The 21191-nt window shown below is 33.3% G+C and overlaps 2 long non-coding RNA genes across 2 annotated transcripts; one reads left to right on the top strand and one right to left on the bottom strand.

The window, feature by feature from the left end:
- The first annotated feature begins 4917 nt into the window (after positions 1 to 4917).
- LOC108877959 (uncharacterized) lies at positions 4918 to 17458 on the top strand. Its single transcript, XR_001960178.2, has 3 exons — positions 4918 to 5683; positions 8987 to 9152; positions 16986 to 17458. It is a non-coding gene; the product is annotated as an uncharacterized LOC108877959 (long non-coding RNA).
- Positions 16786 to 20801, bottom strand: LOC108877962 (uncharacterized). The gene is made up of 4 exons (XR_001960179.1): positions 20604 to 20801; positions 19736 to 19814; positions 18220 to 18281; positions 16786 to 17018 (listed from the first exon to the last, which is right to left on the bottom strand). It is a non-coding gene; the product is annotated as an uncharacterized LOC108877962 (long non-coding RNA).
- Between the last annotated feature and the right edge of the window lie 390 nt (positions 20802 to 21191).

The raw sequence follows: 21191 nt of genomic DNA on the forward strand, positions 1-21191 counted from the left end.
GGTGTTCATTGCAGCATTAGAATGATTGTGTGCCCCATTGACTCTAGTTCTGATACTCAAACCAAGTTTGTATTGGTAGTATTGATACTTTGGAGATTGTACTGCACACCCCAAGCCGATATTTGAGGGGAACAAACTAGGGCTAGTGAACAGAGTGGTTTTCTCCTCTAACATTGCCTGATCTTAAGATTTTTTGGAGGCTTAAGGAAGTAAAACTATGTGGTAAAGAAAAATTATGGAAAAGTCAGAGAGCAATTGAAATAATTGTCTTTTTTTTCCCCTCTCTCTTATCTGCTTAATTATCTTGCAGCCTGACCCCCTGGGTTGGGAGCTGCTATGTCAGAATACTTGGCAGGACTTGCACAGTGGTGACTGCTCACCACCAGGTGGCACTGTAGCACTGCAGAAATAACAATGGTCCTATTGCATTCTGGGGAGATCACAGACTTTGATTTGCTTCTCAGACATCTCATATCTGTTCAGAAACACTGCAGAGGATCCTGACTGTTTACTTGTTTGTGTTGCTTTGGAATTTCAGTGGAGGTTATAGTAAGGACTACGAGGGTTAGATGTAAAACAAATAAAGAACTCATTTATTCAGTATGATAGATTCCTCTAATTGACAATATTAGTGACCTTATCCTCAGATGACATGCTGAAAGGGAGCATGAGGCTATTCCTCATATATCATAAGCTTGTTGTTATAGAAAGCCCATTCAATCACAGTTTAAAGTGAGTGAGTTGCCGGGGGATAATCAGATGGAATCAGCCAAGGTTGTCCAGAATGCCTTGGGAATTCTTGCTTTGTTAGAAATTATTAAAGTGTTCCCCCCCCCAGATCAAAACAGCCTCCCATTCACAGCTGACTGAAAGGCTTGGTCTGTGGCAGAAACCATTAAGAGAGCCTGTGAACTCAAAGCAATGTCTCCTGGCAGCTCTGCATTGCTCCTGGAGCAGTGAGCCATTGTTTATTCATCGCCACATTGGCATTCAAAGTGCATCCTCACTGTTCTCTCTCATAACCAACAAGTTGCAATTTTTATGCATGTGAAGGTTGAAGGCAAATTATTTATGGGAGACTGGACCTGAGGAAAGAGAACGGCCTCTAGCAAAATGGTTTACGTTGAGAGCAATCCTTTTCTATAGGCTATTGAATTCGCTGGATCACAGCAAGATATGCATGTATTATTCAGCGTTTCAGAGAAAGAATTGTTGCCCTGCTAGACAGCCATCTGCTTTTTGGACATTGTGATGCATTCAAGACATGCTACCTTTCAGGATCAGGTTAAAGTCTTATTTTTCAGCAGGGGGCAAATGAAATGAGTGGGGAAAAAAGTTCAGTGTCCCTCCCTCTAGGTTTTCAGCTCCCCCTCGCTGCAGTGGTTTGTCAGAAAGTGAGAAGTCTCTGAGCAGAAATTGCTCACGTGTCTTGATGTGTCTAGATGGGAAAGATCGTGGAGCTGGTCGAGGTTTAACTGTGAAGGGAAGGAACTTTTCACCTGTGTGAGAAATTATTCAAGAACATCTGGTGTCATCCAGATGCAGATATGGGATGTGTGAGGCATGTGGTTTGAAACACCAGCAGGTGCAAGGTGAAAGGACTCTCACCTCTCCAGGGGCAGGTGATCTGCGGGGTAATAGTTGCCCTACACATTTGAGGAGATGACTCCTTAGAGTTCAACAAAATTGTGCATTATAGACTCTTTACATTCTGGAGGAACAATTTAAAATCCTTAATGGTTCTGACTCTGACTGCAGTCTGCAGATCTATTAGTAATATAGCACGACGCAGGAGCTGTGTTTCTCTGGTTCACGGCACTTTAGTGGCTCCATAAAGAACCATTTTTGGTTGTTCATTACAGTGTAATGTTCCATTACAAAACATTATTGGAACTTTATGAATGTACACTTCCTCATTGTTTCTTTGATGGATCTTGACTGTGAAGTGCATAGCATATTTTAATAGTAAAATGGTGCAGTAGAAGCCTCTACTTTTCTTACTCTACTTATTTTGGAATTCATATTAGTCTAAATATGTGTATGTGTATTCTTTTCTTGTTTAAAAAAAAAGCATTGTCTTTTAAAATGCTGCCACTGTATATAGATAGCACTGGGTGATGGCCTGAAATTGCGCCTTAAAATAGATGTCTTAGTGAGCAAATAAAGCCGTACCTCAGCTTATTGCAAGCTGAATCCTCCATTTTTTTGGTGCTTTTCCTTGTTTGTGTGACAGAGGAAAAGTCTGATCCATACTCTGCCTGTCTGACTCAGTGCCACATTGTCCTCAGTGATGACGGTTCAGAGATGAGTTTCACAAAAGCCGAACAAGTAGATGGCAGTTTCTACTTTTAGTTACGTGCCTGTTATCTTTTCAGGATCTTGCTGATTATGTAGTTAAGAGAAGCCTTGTGTGCTGTAATCACCAGTGTATTTTAGATTTTACTTGTTTTTAAGCTGTTGTAGCGCCATTTATAAGAAAAAGAAAGTTCTAAGGGATCATCTATGGCTCGCTTAATTACCTAGTTAACATGACAATGGATTTTCATTTAATTAGAGCAACCAAGAGAACCTTATTAGTACTTCAGATAACCAATTAGGGCCTGGCTATGGGCAGAAATATATATTTTATTCAAGTGTATCCATGGTTTTTGAAATAGAAAATCGGCTGCTTTTTAGAGGGAGCAGCGGTGGCGGGGCGGTGGAGAGCAGGGACACAATGCTTAGTGATTGAATAAGTGATTAGACCTCAGGTTTACACAAAGGCTCCTCACTTGCAGTAATGGCTGCCTATTAGGGCTCAGTTTTCTAATTTGACATTCACATGCATATCAAAGTGACTAAGCAACTAGAAGACTGTGTGCTGGCCCATACAATGCAAGGCTCAGTTTGTGTAGCAAATAATGCTCTTGACCTTTAACTGATGAATAATAGCCTGAGAAACAGAATGTAATTATCCAAGGCATTACAGTTGGTTCAAAAGGTAACCACCAGTTGAATAAGCTTTAACCATGTGAATCCATTTGAGGCATTTACTTGTAAATGATACATCTGTTATTTGGGGCATGGCTCTACAGTGTTGAATGCAGTTTGTTGATTTAGAATTTCACAAAATTTAAAACCATAAGGCATTACTAATGAGAAAATAGGAACAAAAGCCAAACAATTCAACAGGTTCCAGGCCATGGTGAGAGAATTTTATCCATCAGAAAAAAAAGAATGTTTGTTTAAATCTGCCATCTGGATCACTGAGCATTTAGTCTAGCCATCAGATGAGAGGCCAGAGTAAACAAGCACAAGCTCAGCTGCTGTGTAGACTGAAAGGATGCAGGGCTGTTGCATGTGGTGCCACTGCACTAATTTATGGTTGGTCAGTCACCCTTAAGTCATACAGGTGAGATATGACGCACATGACACAGACAGGGTATGAAAATTATATGTTAAAAAGAGGACCCTGTTACTGAGCAGAAAAGTAATTACATCCATGCAGTCATTTTACAAGCCACAACAGGGAGCCTCACTTGCTTCAGGCTCCACCTTCTGTAATTTCACAAGTATTTAATTTATGCATTTAAGACCTCAGTTTAATTTGTACGTTAAGAAACAAAGCATGCATGGATATAATTTATCTTTCTGACATGCCCTTTTTAAATTGGACTAAATCAAATATGCTTTAGGCTAGAAGTGGAATAGTTTTTTTTTTTGTTGTTTTTTTTAAAAATCTTTTTAAGGTCTCAGGTAATGTGGTTAAAAGTAAACTAATTACATTGACTCCCCACTCTGTTGTTTATGTTTAATTCTTTCATCATTTAGATGGTAAAAATAAAGTTTATAGTGAGCTGGTCCTTCAGACCTCTTTTCATAAATTAATGCTCTATCAACAGGTTCACCAAGCCTCAATAAAAAATATATTTATTTTTTGCCATTAATTAAAGGTGAATAATGCAGACATGGGTGAACTCTACACAGAAATACAACAAATTACCGCAGAAAAGCCCACAAACGCTGTATATTTTTCTCCATTTGGAGCAAAACAAACCTTTACTATTCACACCAAGAAGTGAAGAACTGTCGGTAGAGGAAGAGGTAGAGGACCTAATGTGTTTAAGGGTAATTATCGACTTAATTGGAGAACGTTGTTCAACTTCACGTTTGTTGTAATTACTCAAGTACTAAAATAAAATTCTTAAAATAACACATTATTCTTGGTACTACTACTATTCCTCAAAATACTAATTAAGCGTTGTAGAAAAGTGTGTTCCATCTTGTTTCCATTAACTTGTCTCTTTTGTTCTTTTCTGTACACATTTTTCTTGTTTCACTAGCTCAGTTTTCTTTTGTTCACATCACAATGAGTTGGTATGAGCACGCTAACACTGGGTACTTACTGCATCTCAGGCTCAGGCTTTCATGTCTTAAAATGAATACCCAGTGATAGCACAAGAATAATGTTTTAGATGATGGCTTTCCACATCTCGTGGTGGTTAATGTCTCTCTGCATGTGTGCAATCTGAAATGTTGAGTGAATTCAAACTCAGTGTAGATGTGTAGAGATGACCACACAGGCAAACAGCTCTACTCAGCAATGTTTTACCAAGCAAAAACTGAATCCTTTGCACAGCTGAACAAAGGAAACAAATACCGAACATTTCTCTGTATTTGTCTGCAAACCTTTATAGTCAATCTTTTTTTATCTGCCATACAAAGTAAAAACACAATAACTAGACGATTTCATGTCTTACTTCACTATGAAAATTATTGTACCATAGAAATGTGTCCTTTTTGATGGAAAAAGACATGAGAAATTCACAAATTTGCATTTGGCCATTGTGCCAATATACTGTACATTACTGCAGTATTTTTGGACCATTATCATCACAATATTTAAAAACTGATATTAATATATATTCATTAGCAAGAAGAAAAGTGAAATTTGCTAACTGATGAAGTGAGTGATATGTCCTGAAGTAATCCTTCACATTTTTGTGATCAGACTGTGCACTATACAAAATAACACATGTAAACACAAGACTCAAAGTGAATGCATTTGAACTGCAAAGTTCCCATAGCCATCTGAAAACTAACAGCATTTGAGTGCTTTTAACAAACGTTTTTCTTTGGTTGGATGTCTGTAGATAGGACATTTTCCCAGTGGCCACTTATCAGCTGTACTGTACTACTGTACTGTAGTGAGTTCATTCTTCTCTCACTCTCTTTCCTCCAGCATAACCAGATAGCATATTTCACTTTACTCAGTTTTAAGCCAGATGAGTTGGCAGTTACACCCAGTATCAGTAACGCAACTGAAGAGCACTGAACAGCCAAATCTGTGACTTTATTCTTTCAGATTAAATCCATCCTCTCTTTTCTGTTCATCCTGAGTCCTGTGTGATTCATTGGTGCAACACAACCTTAATGCTGCAAGCGTTTCAATACTGTTTGTTTTTCTTTTTAGGCTGCCCTAGTGCTTTAAACAACGTTGTGTCAGTAGACTGGGCTCCTACAGTTAACCTTGCATATCAGGGAGGTAAGCCCATGTTAGATGCCTCGCGTCAAGAACAGAAGATTAAGTCCAGAGACGATCAACGAAGACACACAGATGGTGCAGAGGCCTTGCTGGATTTTCATTAATCAGCCAAGAATTCAGAGCCAGAGGATGTGACTGAGATGTTACACAATCGAAAAGGTAAATGAATTGTAGTAATAGTAGTAAGTGTAGTAACTAGCCAGTGTCTTAGATTATAGTTGGATAAGGCACATGTGATTCTGACAACAAATAATATCTGTAAACCTGTGGTGGAGGGCTTCTCCCATATGGAAAGTGGTCTCTGGCTGCATCTCAGGAGGCCATACACAGGAGCCTTGCCTAATGGGATTGTTACTTGCGAAAGCCATGGAACATGGATTTGTGAGATAAAAGTGTGTTATGGTTCATCATAAACATGCTGAAAATGCATGATCAACACGTGAGTTCATAATTTCACTTTAATGTAAACACAGAAAGCATTAAAGCTGTGAATACTGTGTTCCTTGTTTACATGATTAGTTAATTTCTTCATTAGGTGTTTTGTTTTTTGTTAATGTTCCAACTGCCAGGTTTGAAATGATGCTGAAGCTTTTTGTCAGCTGATTAATGTGATAATTGGTAGGATGACCATATTCACATAAATAAGCTGACAGGAAGCTTCAGCAACACCTCTGATGAAGACTACAAGCTTGGCAGTCGAAACATGTCAGGTAATAAAAAAAAGCCTGTATTTACATCAGAATAGTTAACTGAATAAAAGATTTTCCAAAAATTACCATCTTAGTCTATCATTTACATGATGTTTTCACTGTGAATTTTTGTGCCCATGCTGTTGCATGATGAGGTTAATCTGTACCTGTGTGCTGGAGACAATGGCTTCTGCCTAATTAGTGATAGAGTTGAGGAGGGGTCACATACAAACATCCTTATCATGATCTCAATTGAAATAATGATTACGTTAAAGCTGATATTGATATGCGCCATAATTTCACACCAATACACTATGAGTCTTTTGTTAATCTCTGCTTCTCTTTGTTTAACATTCTTTTTTTTGATTATGTCTATCACAATTTGTGAAAATTATTTGTAGTTACATTCAGATTGTGTATTCATTACAACAGAGTTAACTTATTATTCAGGGGTACTAGAGAAAAGAATAATACATGAAATCATTAGTGCCCTGTTTTTGACTAATTTAAGATCTGAAAGACAGAAAATGCGGGGGGTGGGGGGTGGGGGGGTTGTTATGACTACTTTTTTTCTGATAGAGACCAGTAGATGTGCACAAATTGTATTTCACTCTTTAATGCACTTAGTATAATATACCATAGTAGTACAATGAGAGTATTTCATAAATATGTGCAGTGCTAGTTAATAGTTAATTTCCTGTGTTATTATTTACATGTCTATTGTTTCACTGTTCTCCACAGTTACATTCAGGATAAATAAATTAGAGCAAATATTATACATCCATTTATTTATTTTAAGACACTATTAAATAGGATATTGTATTCAATATTGTCAAAATAAAAATAAGTGCAAATATCTGAAGGTGAAGCACTTTTAATTTGTGACTGTCTTCTGACAAACTGGACATATGAGCCACATGTAATTTGTAAAAGCCAAGCTACTGACTATGCTGCTCTAATACATGTTTCCTGTAGTTAGTTACAGCAGCTTCACTGCCAGGTGGAGATAGGCTACTGCATGTCCTGCTTCATTACTATGTCCAGCTCCATCTGTGATCTTCCCCATGATGAGGATTTACCACAGAGACAGTTTAAGCCTTGAATAAATAAATAAATAATGTGGTTGTCCCACAACGGATGACAAGCTGACCATAGACCAAGGGCTGTATGTAAAAAGAGACTGCCAGCATACACAGATCACATAAACTATATGGTAAATGACTTACAAATTTAAAATACCCTGAAAAAAAACTTAAGGTAGGTCCTATGAAAAATCACCTACAGTGCCTTACCAGTCACCCTTACAAGGCTAATATATTGATTTTTCTAAAAATTATTTTCAAGAACAAAGCCTGACGAGTGACTAATAAATGCAGCAACAAAATCATAATATACTGTGTGAAAATGAAGGTTCAGCTTTGAGTCATTTAATCAGTTTTTCCTTTAATTTTACACATCACACAGCATCACCTGTTAGCTAGCAAGGATCCTCATTCATGAGACACAACAAGGCCATGTGTAGAGTGCCTGCACACGGGCGTGTCGTTGTGATCATTTTGCATCTTCACTTGGCTATTTTACATCTATTCATGGTCAGCTTCTTTGTTTCTTTGTGGTCATTCTTACTGTGTCCCTGTAGTTCTGTGTCCATTCCTGTTCATTTTACATTTCTTTGCAGTCATTTCTTGTTTCATTGTGGCATGTCAGAATCTCATAGTGATTGTTTTGTGTCTCTGTTTTTTTGTCTGTCATTTTTGTTTGTAGATTTGTGACAGTAATCTGTCCATACCTGATTGAGCTCAGTTATATGTTAAATTCAAGCCTGAAAACTAAAGTTTAACTCTGCTCCTCCACAAGTTTGAGCCTCTAACATTTTAGTAACTATGCTGTTGGTTCTTAAGGATGTGATCCTTTTCCTGTCAAATGTGACAGTAAACAGCCCATTTTCTGAAAACACTCCTAATGTTTAGAGAATGTTCTGGTTCAGCTATAATGATTAATATCTATTAGGGGTGTGACAACACACTCAGCTCATGAGAACGAGACAAGATTTTAACAATATTTTTAAGAAACCTAACTGATGTAACTGGAAAGATTCTTGTATTTGACTGAAAGTCACATAATGCACAACAATGCAGGTGCATTGTGAAATGTCTCATGAGTTGATCATAATTTTAACTGTTGGTCAGAAGGTGATTTTAAAAATATCTTTACACTATGCAAGGATCAGTTCTACACTTATTTACTTACATTTTTTTTAACAAAGTCTGTTCACAAGTCTGTTAATTTTTAGTGTTGGTCAAAGGGTATTTTTAAAAATATCTTGACAGTATATAACCACTAGTTCTACACTTATTAAAATTTTTCACATAAGCTGCTGTTAAGACCTTTGTAAATTTGGTTGTTACTCATTGAACTAAAACAACACAAAACAAAGACATTTTAAATATGTTAATAAGAAGAAGGTTGAATTTTAAATAATGATTCTGTATGTGACCATCTGTGGTGGAAGAAATACCCAGACTTTTTACTGAAGTATAATAAACAACAAAAGTTAAAATCCTGCATTTAAAAATGTACTTAACTGATGTTTATTATTGTGCAGTTCACAGTAACATACATGATTGCTTCAGTGATTAGTAGATAGACACACAATTAATAATCATTTTACTTTTTCCCAAATATTTGGTCTCATTGGTTAAACTGTTGATGAGGAATAGGTAGAAGTGTACTGATCATTTTCCTTTGTATGTTTCTCTTTGATTTCCTCAAGGTGTCACCACTTCTTCTATGATACCATCCATGATGGCCGGAACGCTGTCCACGATCACAGAGACATGGTCCATGATCGGAGAGACATTGCCGAAGATAAGGGAGACATTGTCCACGATCAGACATCGTCTATGATCGCAGAGAGTCTTCCTACAATGAAGTTCCAGGTAATTCACAAACAGCTTTACATCAACTGTCCAACACAGAGTACTGACATTAAACTGTTTATGTTCAGTATTGAGTATATCAGAAAAGTGTAATAATACAAGTAATCTGCAATATAAAAATAATGTATAATAATGTATAATATAATAGTACATATTAATAGAAGTAATGTAAAAGTAACTAGCAATATCATAAGATGTAGTAGTCAAAGTAATCTGATATTAGAGGTAACAGTAACAGTAATCTGTAATATGAAAGCAATGCAAAAGTAATAGTAATCCAAAATAGAAGTAAAAATGTCACATTATGGTAAGGCATCAAAAATGTCATAAAAATGTCATAGTATAGTATGTGGTCAAAAATGTCAAAAAAAAGAGCCACAGTGTAGTGAGGTATTAAAAATATCATAAAAATGTCATGTCAATAGCAAGAAATCAAAAATGTCATAGTATGGTAAGGCATAAAAATGTTTTTAGTAAGGCATAAAAATGTCAAAAAAATGTTGTAAGGCATAAAATATATTCGTATAGTAAGCATAAAAAAGTCATAGTCTCGTGCATAGTCAAAAATATCATACTACAGTAAGGCATAAAAATGTCAAAAAATGTCAAGGTATGAGGTATGGCTATTAAAAAACAAGATGCTGTAATGCAATTTTATCGAACAGGTCTTTCTCCTTCTACTCCCCTTCTGCATCAACACATCACTGCATTTGGGTCTTTCACTGATCAAGGCAGTGCAATAGGTCCTCTTCAGACAGTTGTCTCAGAACCTCTGTCGTTCTTAACTTCTGACACAGACCCAAAACGTGTTCTTTTGAGCACAGATTTGATCTTAGGAAAAAGAAGTCACATGGTGCTAGCTCAGGCTCAGGTCATACTTCATATACTAAAGCATAACAATGTCAGTCATCATAGTATAGTAGGGTGTCAAAAACTGTCATAGTATAATAAGGTGTGAAAAACTCATTTTATAGTAAGGCATCAAAAAATGTCATAGTATAGTAAGGTTTCAAAAACTCAAAGCATTTTTAGTATGGTAAGAATTTAAAAAATGTAAAAAATGTAATAATAAAGTGTCAAAACTGTTAAAAAATGTCAAATGTCATATAGTAAGGCATCAAAAACTCAAAAAATGTCATAGTATAGTAAGAATTCAAAAAATGTCAAAAAACTTGTCAAAAAATTTGTCAAACGTCACACTATAGTAAGGCATCAAAAACTGTCAAATAATGTCATAGTATAATAAGGCATCAAAAACTGTCGAAAAATATCATAGTAAGGCATCAAAAAATGTCATAGTATAGTAAGGTGTCAAAAAATGTCATACAATAGTAGGGTGTCAAACACCGTCAAAAAATGTCATAGTATAATAAGGTGTCAAAAACTGTCAAAAAATGTCAGAATAGTAAGACATCAAACACTGTCAAAAAATGTCAAAATAGTAAGACATCAAACACCGTCAAAAAATGTCATAGTATAATAAGGCATCAAAAACTGTCAAAAAAAGTCATAGTATAGGACGGTGTCAAAAAATATTGTAGTATAGTAAGGTGTCAAAAAATGTCATAGTATAGTAGGGTGTCAAACACTCAAAACGTCATAGTAGGGTGTGAAAAACTTTCAAAAAAATGTCAAAGTATAGTGCGAATTCAGAAAATATCATAGTAAAGTGTCACAAACTGTCAAAAAATGTCAAAAAAATATAGTATGGCATCAAAAAATGTCATAGTAAGGCGTCAAAAACTGTCAAAAAGAAGTATAGTAAGGCATTAAAAAATGTCAAAAATATAGAAAGGCATCAAAAAATGTCATAGTATAGTACAGTGAAAAACTTTCAAAAAAATGTCATAGTATAGTAAGGCGTCAAAAACTCAAAAAATGTCATTGTATTCTAGGGTGTGAAAAACTTTCAAGAAATGTTATAGTATAGTAAGAATTTTAAAAAAATGTCACAGTATAATAAGGCGTCAAAAACTCAAAAAAATATCATCGTATGGCATCAAAAAATGTCATAGTAAGGTGTCAAAAACTGTCAAAAAGAAGTATAGTAAGGCATTAAAAAATGTCAAAAATATAGAAAGGCATCAAAAAATGTCATAGTATAGTAGAGTGAAAAACTTTCAAAAAAATGTCATAGTATAGTAAGGCGTCAAAAACTCAAAAAATGTCATTGTATACTAGGGTGTGAAAAACTTTCAAAAAATGTTATAGTATAGTAAGGCGTCAAAAACTGTCAAAAAGAAGTATAGTAAGGCATTAAAAAATGTCAAAAATATAGAAAGGCATCAAAAAATGTCATAGTATAGTAGAGTGAAAAACTTTCAAAAAAATGTCATAGTATAGTAAGGCGTCAAAAACTCAAAAAATGTCATTGTATTCTAGGGTGTGAAAAACTTTCAAGAAATGTTATAGTATAGTAAGAATTTTAAAAAATGTCACAGTATAATAAGGCGTCAAAAACTCAAAAAAATATCATCGTATGGCATCAAAAAATGTCATAGTAAGGTGTCAAAAACTGTCAAAAAGAAGTATAGTAAGGCATTAAAAAATGTCAAAAATATAGAAAGGCATCAAAAAATGTCATAGTATAGTAGAGTGAAAAACTTTCAAAAAAATGTCATAGTATAGTAAGGCGTCAAAAACTCAAAAAATGTCATTGTATACTAGGGTGTGAAAAACTTTCAAAAAATGTTATAGTATAGTAAGGCGTCAAAAACTGTCAAAAAGAAGTATAGTAAGGCATTAAAAAATGTCAAAAATATAGAAAGGCATCAAAAAATGTCATAGTATAGTACAGTGAAAAACTTTCAAAAAAATGTTCATAGTATAGTAAGGCGTCAAAAATTCAAAAAATGTCATTGTATACTAGGGTGTGAAAAACTTTCAAGAAAATGTTATAGTATAGTAAGAATTTTTAAAAAATGTCACAGTATAATAAGGCGTCAAAAACTGTCAAAAAATATCATCGTATGGCATCAAAAAATGTCATAGTAAGGTGTCAAAAACTGTCAAAAAGAAGTATAGTAAGGCATTAAAAAATGTCAAAAATATAGAAAGGCATCAAAAAATGTCATAGTATAGTAGAGTGAAAAACTTTCAAAAAAATGTCATAGTATAGTAAGGCGTCAAAAACTCAAAAAATGTCATTGTATACTAGGGTGTGAAAAACTTTCAAAAAATGTTATAGTATAGTAAGGCGTCAAAAACTGTCAAAAAGAAGTATAGTAAGGCATTAAAAAATGTCAAAAATATAGAAAGGCATCAAAAAATGTCATAGTATAGTAGAGTGAAAAACTTTCAAAAAAATGTCATAGTATATAAGGCGTCAAAAACTCAAAAAAATGTATATCAAAAATGTCAAAAATAAAAAAAAATGTCATAGTATAGTAAGTGAAAAACTTTCAAAAAATGTCATAGTATAGTAAGGCGTCAAAACTGTCAAAAAGAAGTATAGTAAGGCATTAAAAAATGTCAAAAATATAGAAAGGCATCAAAAAATGTCATAGTATAGTAGAGTGAAAAACTTTCAAAAAAATGTCATAGTATAGTAAGGCGTCAAAAACTCAAAAAATGTCATTGTATACTAGGGTGTGAAAAACTTTCAAAAAATGTTATAGTATAGTAAGAATTTTTAAAAATGTCACAGTATAATAAGGCGTCAAAAACTCAAAAAAAATATCGTATGGCATCAAAAAATGTCATAGTAAGGTGTCAAAAACTGTCAAAAAGAAGTATAGTAAGGCATTAAAAAATGTCAAAAATATAGAAAGGCATCAAAAAATGTCATAGTATAGTAGAGTGAAAAACTTTCAAAAAAATGTCATAGTATAGTAAGGCGTCAAAAACTCAAAAAATGTCGTATACTAGGGTGTGAAAAACTTTCAAAAAAATGTCATAGTATAGTAAGGCGTCAAAAACTCAAAAAAATATCGTATGGCATCAAAAAATGTCATAGTAAGGTGTCAAAAACTGTCAAAAAGAAGTATAGTAAGGCATTAAAAAATGTCAAAAATATAGAAAGGCATCAAAAAATGTCATAGTATAGTAGAGTGAAAAACTTTCAAAAAAATGTCATAGTATAGTAAGGCGTCAAAAACTCAAAAAATGTCATTGTATACTAGGGTGTGAAAAACTTTCAAAAAATGTTATAGTAAGAATTTTAAAAAATGTCATAGTATAGTAAGGCGTCAAAAACTGTCAAAAAGAAGTATAGTAAGGCATTAAAAAATGTCAAAAATATAGAAAGGCATCAAAAAATGTCATAGTATAGTAGAGTGAAAAACTTTCAAAAAAATGTCATAGTATAGTAAGGCGTCAAAAACTCAAAAAATGTCATTGTATACTAGGGTGTGAAAAACTTTCAAAAAATGTTATAGTATAGTAAGAATTTTTAAAAAATGTCACAGTATAATAAGGCGTCAAAAACTCAAAAAAATATCGTATGGCATCAAAAAATGTCATAGTAAGGTGTCAAAAACTGTCAAAAAGAAGTATAGTAAGGCATTAAAAAATGTCAAAAATATAGAAAGGCATCAAAAAATGTCATAGTATAGTAGAGTGAAAAACTTTCAAAAAAATGTCATAGTATAGTAAGGCGTCAAAAACTCAAAAAATGTCATTGTATACTAGGGTGTGAAAAACTTTCAAAAAATGTTATAGTATAGTAAGGTGTCAAAAACTCAAAAAATTTCATTGTATACTAGGGTGTGAAAAACTTTCAAAAAATGTTATAGTATAGTAAGAATTTTTAAAAAATGTCAGTATAATAAGGCGTCAAAAACTGTCAAAAAAAATATCGTATGGCATCAAAAAATGTCAGTAAGGTGTCAAAAACTGTCAAAAAGAAGTATAGTAAGGCATTAAAAAATGTCAAAAATATAGAAAGGCATCAAAAAATGTCATAGTATAGTAGAGTGAAAAACTTTCAAAAAAATGTCATAGTATAGTAAGGCGTCAAAAACTCAAAAAATGTCATTGTATACTAGGGTGTGAAAAACTTTCAAAAAATGTTATAGTAAGAATTTTTAAAAAATGTCATAGTATAGTAAGGTGTCAAAAACTGTCAAAAAGAAGTATAGTAAGGCATTAAAAAATGTCAAAAATATAGAAAGGCATCAAAAAATGTCATAGTATAGTACAGTGAAAAACTTTCAAAAAAATGTCATAGTATAGTAAGGCGTCAAAAACTCAAAAAATGTCATTGTATACTAGGGTGTGAAAAACTTTCAAAAAATGTTATAGTATAGTAAGAATTTTTTAAAAATGTCACAGTATAATAAGGCGTCAAAAACTCAAAAAAATATCGTATGGCATCAAAAAATGTCATAGTAAGGTGTCAAAAACTGTCAAAAAGAAGTATAGTAAGGCATTAAAAAATGTCAAAAATATAGAAAGGCATCAAAAAATGTCATAGTATAGTAGAGTGAAAAACTTTCAAAAAAATGTCATAGTATAGTAAGGCGTCAAAAACTCAAAAAATGTCGTATACTAGGGTGTGAAAAACTTTCAAAAAAATGTCATAGTATAGTAAGGCGTCAAAAACTCAAAAAATGTCATTGTATACTAGGGTGTGAAAAACTTTCAAAAAATGTTATAGTAAGAATTTTTAAAAAATGTCATAGTATAGTAAGGTGTCAAAAACTGTCAAAAAGAAGTATAGTAAGGCATTAAAAAATGTCAAAAATATAGAAAGGCATCAAAAAATGTCATAGTATAGTACAGTGAAAAACTTTCAAAAAAATGTCATAGTATAGTAAGGCGTCAAAAACTCAAAAAATGTCATTGTATACTAGGGTGTGAAAAACTTTCAAAAAATGTTATAGTATAGTAAGAATTTTTTAAAAATGTCACAGTATAATAAGGCGTCAAAAACTCAAAAAAATATCGTATGGCATCAAAAAATGTCATAGTAAGGTGTCAAAAACTGTCAAAAAGAAGTATAGTAAGGCATTAAAAAATGTCAAAAATATAGAAAGGCATCAAAAAATGTCATAGTATAGTAGAGTGAAAAACTTTCAAAAAAATGTCATAGTATAGTAAGGCGTCAAAAACTCAAAAAATGTCATTGTATACTAGGGTGTGAAAAACTTTCAAAAAATGTTATAGTAAGAATTTTAAAAAATGTCATAGTATAGTAAGGCGTCAAAAACTGTCAAAAAGAAGTATAGTAAGGCATTAAAAAATGTCAAAAATATAGAAAGGCATCAAAAAATGTCATAGTATAGTAGAGTGAAAAACTTTCAAAAAAATGTCATAGTATAGTAAGGCGTCAAAAACTCAAAAAATGTCATAGTATGAGTGTGAAAAACTTTCAAAAAATGTTATAGTATAGTAAGAATAAAAATGTCAGTATAATAAGGGTCAAAAACTCAAAAAATATCGTATGCATCAAAATGTCAAAAATATAGAAACATCAAAAAATGTCATAGTATAGTAGTGAAAAACTTTCAAAAAAATGTCATAGTATAGTAAGAATTAAAAACATGTCAGGCATCAAAATTGTCAAAAAATGTCACACTATAGTAAGCTGTCAAAAAAGTCATAGTATAGGACAGTGTCAAACAATATCATAGCATAGTAAGGTGTCAAAAAATGTCATAGTATAGTAGGGTGTCAAACACTGTCAAAACATGTCATAGTAGGGTGTGAAAAACTTTCAAAAAAAAATGTCATAGTACGAATTCAGAAAATGTCATAGTATAGTAAAGTGTCAAAAACTGACAAAAAATGTCATTGTATACTAGGGTGTGAAAAACTTTCAAGAAATGTTATAGTATAGTAAGAATTTTAAAAAAAATGTCACAGTATAATAAGGCGTCAAAAACTCAAAAAAATATCATCGTATGGCATCAAAAAATGTCATAGTAAGGCGTCAAAAACTGTCAAAAAGAAGTATAGTAAGGCATTAAAAAATGTCAAAAATATAGAAAGGCATCAAAAAATGTCATAGTATAGTAGTAGAGTGAAAACCTTTCAAAAAAATGTCATAGTATAGTAAGAATTAAAAAACATGTCAGGCATCAAAATTGTCAAAAAAGTCATATGTCAAAAAAGTCATAGTATAGTAGGGCATCAAAAACTTGAAAAATATCATAGTAAGAATTCAAATAATGTCATAGTAAGGCGTCAAACACTGTCAAAAAATTTCATAATTTTTGAGTGGAGTTTCACTATTTTCAAATTAATATCATAATATCAAATTTTGCAATGCAGAAATATCTAAGCTACTTGCAAAAGCTAAAAGTAGCTAGAAAAAAAACCCAACCCTAACCCTAACCTATGGCTAATAGGTGTAACCTTAACCTGTGGCTAAAAATATTCACTACAGTATTAAACAGGCTGGCAAAATATTCAGTGTTCAGAAGTATTTATTTTAGGTTTAAGATAATCCTTTATCAGTCCCACAACAGGGAAATTCACTATTGCAACAGAAAAAACAGAAAAGGGCATTATATGTACAAGACAAGATATAAAACCATATAAAATACAACCATATATGAAAATTATACACACTATGAACAGTGTAAACAGGACTATGTACACAGTAACAGATTTGAAATAGCAAAATACAATACCAAAATGAAAATCTAACCTAAACCACAAACAGTGTGTTCAGGTGTAAATGTGTGTCTCTGTGGAAAACAAAAGCAAGATGGCTACTTTAGGATAGTTCCTTTGTCTTAAGCTGCATGTCATAGTAAAGTAAGGTGTCAAAATTGTCTTAGTATATTGTAAGGCATAAAAACATTTAAAAAAATGTCAGAATAGTACATCATAAAAATATTTTGATTGATTTGATCAATTTCTGTGATTAACACATTCTTATCTCTGCAGGAGGCGGAGGCAAAGACAACAGCAGCTGAAGACCTGAAGAGGATGAAAGAAAACAAAAGTGTTATGAAGCTGTCAATTAGATAAAAGACTTCCATCATCTGTAAAAAGTTTCCTGTTGTTCAAGTGAAAACACTGTTTTTTCTCTATCATCTGTAATGTAGTCATGGGCATAGTTCCCAAAGACTACTATGTCTTTTTAAAAACACCTGTGAGAACATTCAGCTACTCATGATAAAATTATTGAATTAATAATAGTACTACAAGCGGTTAAATGATCACAAAGATGCTTAGTAGACATCTTCATCAATTTGCTCATAACTACATTAACACTAAACAGCTCTAACCAGCGTTTCCTTGTGGTCAAATGTCTGACATTATCTTTGCCATGATTTGTGTTATCTGGAATAAAATCATTACAAGTGTCTTCCTAAAGTTTTGAGTTGTCTCTATTTTGAAAACAGTGTTATACAAATAATGTTATTGCACTTTATTATACGAAAAATTATATGATTCTAACGCTTCATTTTTTTAAAATCTAATTTTAAACATTTTCTATTTTTATGGTTTTAGACTCATTGTTCGGACAATATTTTGTAAGCATTTTTAATTATTTAAAAAAAAAAATCATATTTAGGTTTTAGCTGTAAGTATATATTTTAAGGACTAAAATATATATTTTTAAATGCTGTATACTTTAGACTTATTGTTTAAGGTTTTGTACTTTACTTTTTATGGATTTGATACTTATTGTTTAGACATTTTTTACAGGTTTCATGCTTAACTCTTAGATCCATTTTTAAAGGTTTTAATTTTAGACATTCCATTCCTTTAAGGTTTTGAAGTGTATTTTTTTAAAGGTTTTATATTTATATGATTTATATTATTTATTATTTATATTTATACTTAGTTTTTAGACATTTTTTTGTAGGTTTTATACTTTTATACTTTATATTGAAAGGTTTTCCTTTATTAAAACTTTTATAGTTATTTTTTAAAAACTATTTATTAAAAGGGTTTCTATTCTAAACTAAGTTTTATATATGTGTATTTGGGGTTACATATTTTTAGACTTTTTTGCAGCTACATTGTTGAAGAATACTAATTAATACCAATTAAAACTAAGTTATAGCAGCTTTAATTTGTTGCTATTTGTTCCAGACAAGAAGATTTAAAGAGTCAAACTGCTGCTGCAGTAATGACAGAGTCAGACTGAAAAGAATAAACAAACACTGACCTTCTGGAAATGTCTTCACGTCTGTCTCTTCTGTCTGTGATTTACTGGTTGGAGGTTGAATCCTGTGGAGAAAAATGCAACAAACATTAATATAAAGATGTGACTTTTACCACATCAAAATAAAAGCACAGAAAGTTTCTGTGTATTGAACTTCAAACTGTATATATATAAGTAAAAGACACTGACTCTACAAATAAACCAGAGTGTGGACTAAGTGGTTCTGGACTAATCAGAACTAGTCTAAGACTTAAATTTACTTTACAGACAAAGACAGAAGAAGCTGCTCTGACTGGAGAACTGACTCCACCAGCTCCTGATACTCACACAACAGCAGTGGATGGAAATGTTTTTTTTCTCCAAAGTCAGTTAAAATTTGAACAAAATTTGGTTGATAGAAGCAAAAATGAGGCAAAATGACAGTGTTTCTAGTATGACGCTGAACTGAATACATTCATTTTTATGATTTACTGTACTCATGAGACGGAGACAGAGGGACAGAGAGAGAGAGAGGTAGGAAGGGAGACAGAGAGAGAGACAGAGTAAGTGTATGCATGCAGGGGGGGACAGAGAGAGAGAGAGAAAAGAAGAGAGAAAGATACAAAGAGAGACTGAGAGAGAAAAAGAGGCAGAGAGACAGGGAAGGATACAAACGGAAAGAAAAAGTGGGGGTACACCCCAAAAGATAATCAAGTCGATTATCGGCCCAAATCCTCCCTACCAATCAAAGTCAGCAAAGGTCTGATTATCGGTTGGTTCTAACGATTATCTTGCCAGATTTTCCTGTGGTGTGAGGGTACAATTCAGAGCAATTGTACCCTGCCCATCTGCTCTGAAGACGATCAGATTGATAAATATTAAAAATCTATGATCGAAAATCCTGTTGTGTGGGGAGTACACTGAGGAAAGCCGAGCACGTACTCCATGGATTGTCATGTGGAACAGAACAATAGCCAATCAGGAAGTAAGCTGACTGAAGACAGAAGCACAACAAACAAGAGACATCGTCGTCTGCCATGTTTGTTTACTCTAAAGTCGCGTTTGACTGCACAAGATTTTGAGATTTTGTTAGTGGTGAATCTGTTAGTCTGTGATGTGCTGTGTTGGTCTTCTCGTTGCATATCACACACTATAAGAAGAAAACTATGAAACCTGACATTATATGTCTTCATGTGTGTGGTCTCTCACATTTTCAAAATCAGCTAAGATTTTAAAAATCTTTTAGTGTATGCCAGGCTGAAGAAAGCGAGGGAGAGTGAGAGGCAGAGAGTGAGAAGGAGCAAGAGCAAGGGAGAGAGAGAAACACATAATGAGACAGAAAGAGAGTGAGAGTGAGGGACAGAGTGAAAGAGAGAGCTGATGTTTAAATTCTTCATTTTCTTTATGTAAATAAACTTTAATAATGAGTTAAGTCCTTTTGCAATAAACTATTCAGACTTCAGATCAATTACTGAGGATATATAATTTAATGTCAGCTGCTCTGTGTTGGACAGTTTATGTAAAGCTGTTTGTGAATTACCTGGAGGCCTCAGTCCTGGTTTCAAAGAATGTCTTCATTGTATGAAGAAACTGTGTGTTCATGGATGAAGAGGTGACACCTGGAGGAAATAAAAAGAGAAAAATACAAAAGGAAAATGACAACATTTAAAAAACAAATAATCTTATTAATAAAGATTAGTTCATCTCCAAAACTTGAACACTGTAGAAGAATACAACACTGAAAACTAAACACTTGACAATCACACTGAGCTTAGAATAAATTAATTATATTACTAGGATCTGACTTTATTGATTTTTAAAATACTTTTTAAAGAATGATTTCTAACAGTAATCTTAGATCATACAACTCTTGAGAATTAAAACTTGTGGAGGAGCACAGAGTTAAAATCTAGTTTTCAAGCTTGTATTTATTTAAGTCGCAAAACGATCACAATGATTCAAGATTCAAGAAGCTTTATTTATCCCGAGGGAAACTGAGATGCAATGAGATGCTTAACTGCCACACTGAAACACAAAATGGCCACAAAGAAACGTTAAATGGCCAGGAGTAGACCCAAAACTACACACAATACGAAGACACAATACGATGCAAAACAACCACAAAGAAGCTGAACATAAGTACATGTAAAACAGCCAGCTAGAGACGCAAAACGATCCAATTCCACCAAAAATAGGCACAAAATGATCACATCGACATGATAATCCACCATAAACCTAACTTAAAATGACTGAGCTGGAAGACAAAATTACAAAGAAGCAGTAAAATGTCTGCAAAGTAATTGTAAAGAGACGCAAACGGAGTTGTAAACAGGCTACTAAACAGAAATAAATGCTATCATTAGAAGGCAACGTTAATGCTAACGCTAGCCGCTAACCGTTTGCCTTACCTTCATGCTGCAGGTGTGTTCAGCACCCAGTCTCACTCCTGTTCGACAAAAAAGCAGCTCCAGAGTTTGTTTTAGCATCCAGACCTTTTCGGTAACGACGGTTTCTCACAGTACCGGCAAACAGAAGCAGTGGTTCAAACTTGGTTTAAATTTTTTTTCCGACTTCCGTTCTCCGCCTCTCTACGCTCCTCCCGGAAGGCCATAACCAATTACAAGACACGTCGCTGCCGATGACGTCATACGCCAGCTAACATTGGCAGAAAAACGCTGATTGGCTGGTCTATTCTGGTCCGCCTAGCAACCGTCTCTGATTGGCCTTAAAGCACCGTAAAGATGGAGAAAAGCCTTAGAATGAAGCTATGCACCAGATGTATCATCAGTGCACAAAATCTGAATGTGAAACTCTTTGAAACTTATTTGTGACTGTTTTATGACGAACTGGACTTGAGCCACATGCAAGACTAACTTTCAGTTTTGTAAATATTGGCTATGGTCTGGTATAAGAATTAGGCTCAATGGAGTTATGGTGTTAACTGTTGAAATCTGGATGAGGGATCATTTATGTTATTTTATTTTTCATCTTTATTT

Source organism: Lates calcarifer, linkage group LG21 (assembly GCF_001640805.2).
Source record: "Lates calcarifer isolate ASB-BC8 linkage group LG21, TLL_Latcal_v3, whole genome shotgun sequence".
NCBI lineage: Eukaryota > Metazoa > Chordata > Actinopteri > Centropomidae > Lates > Lates calcarifer.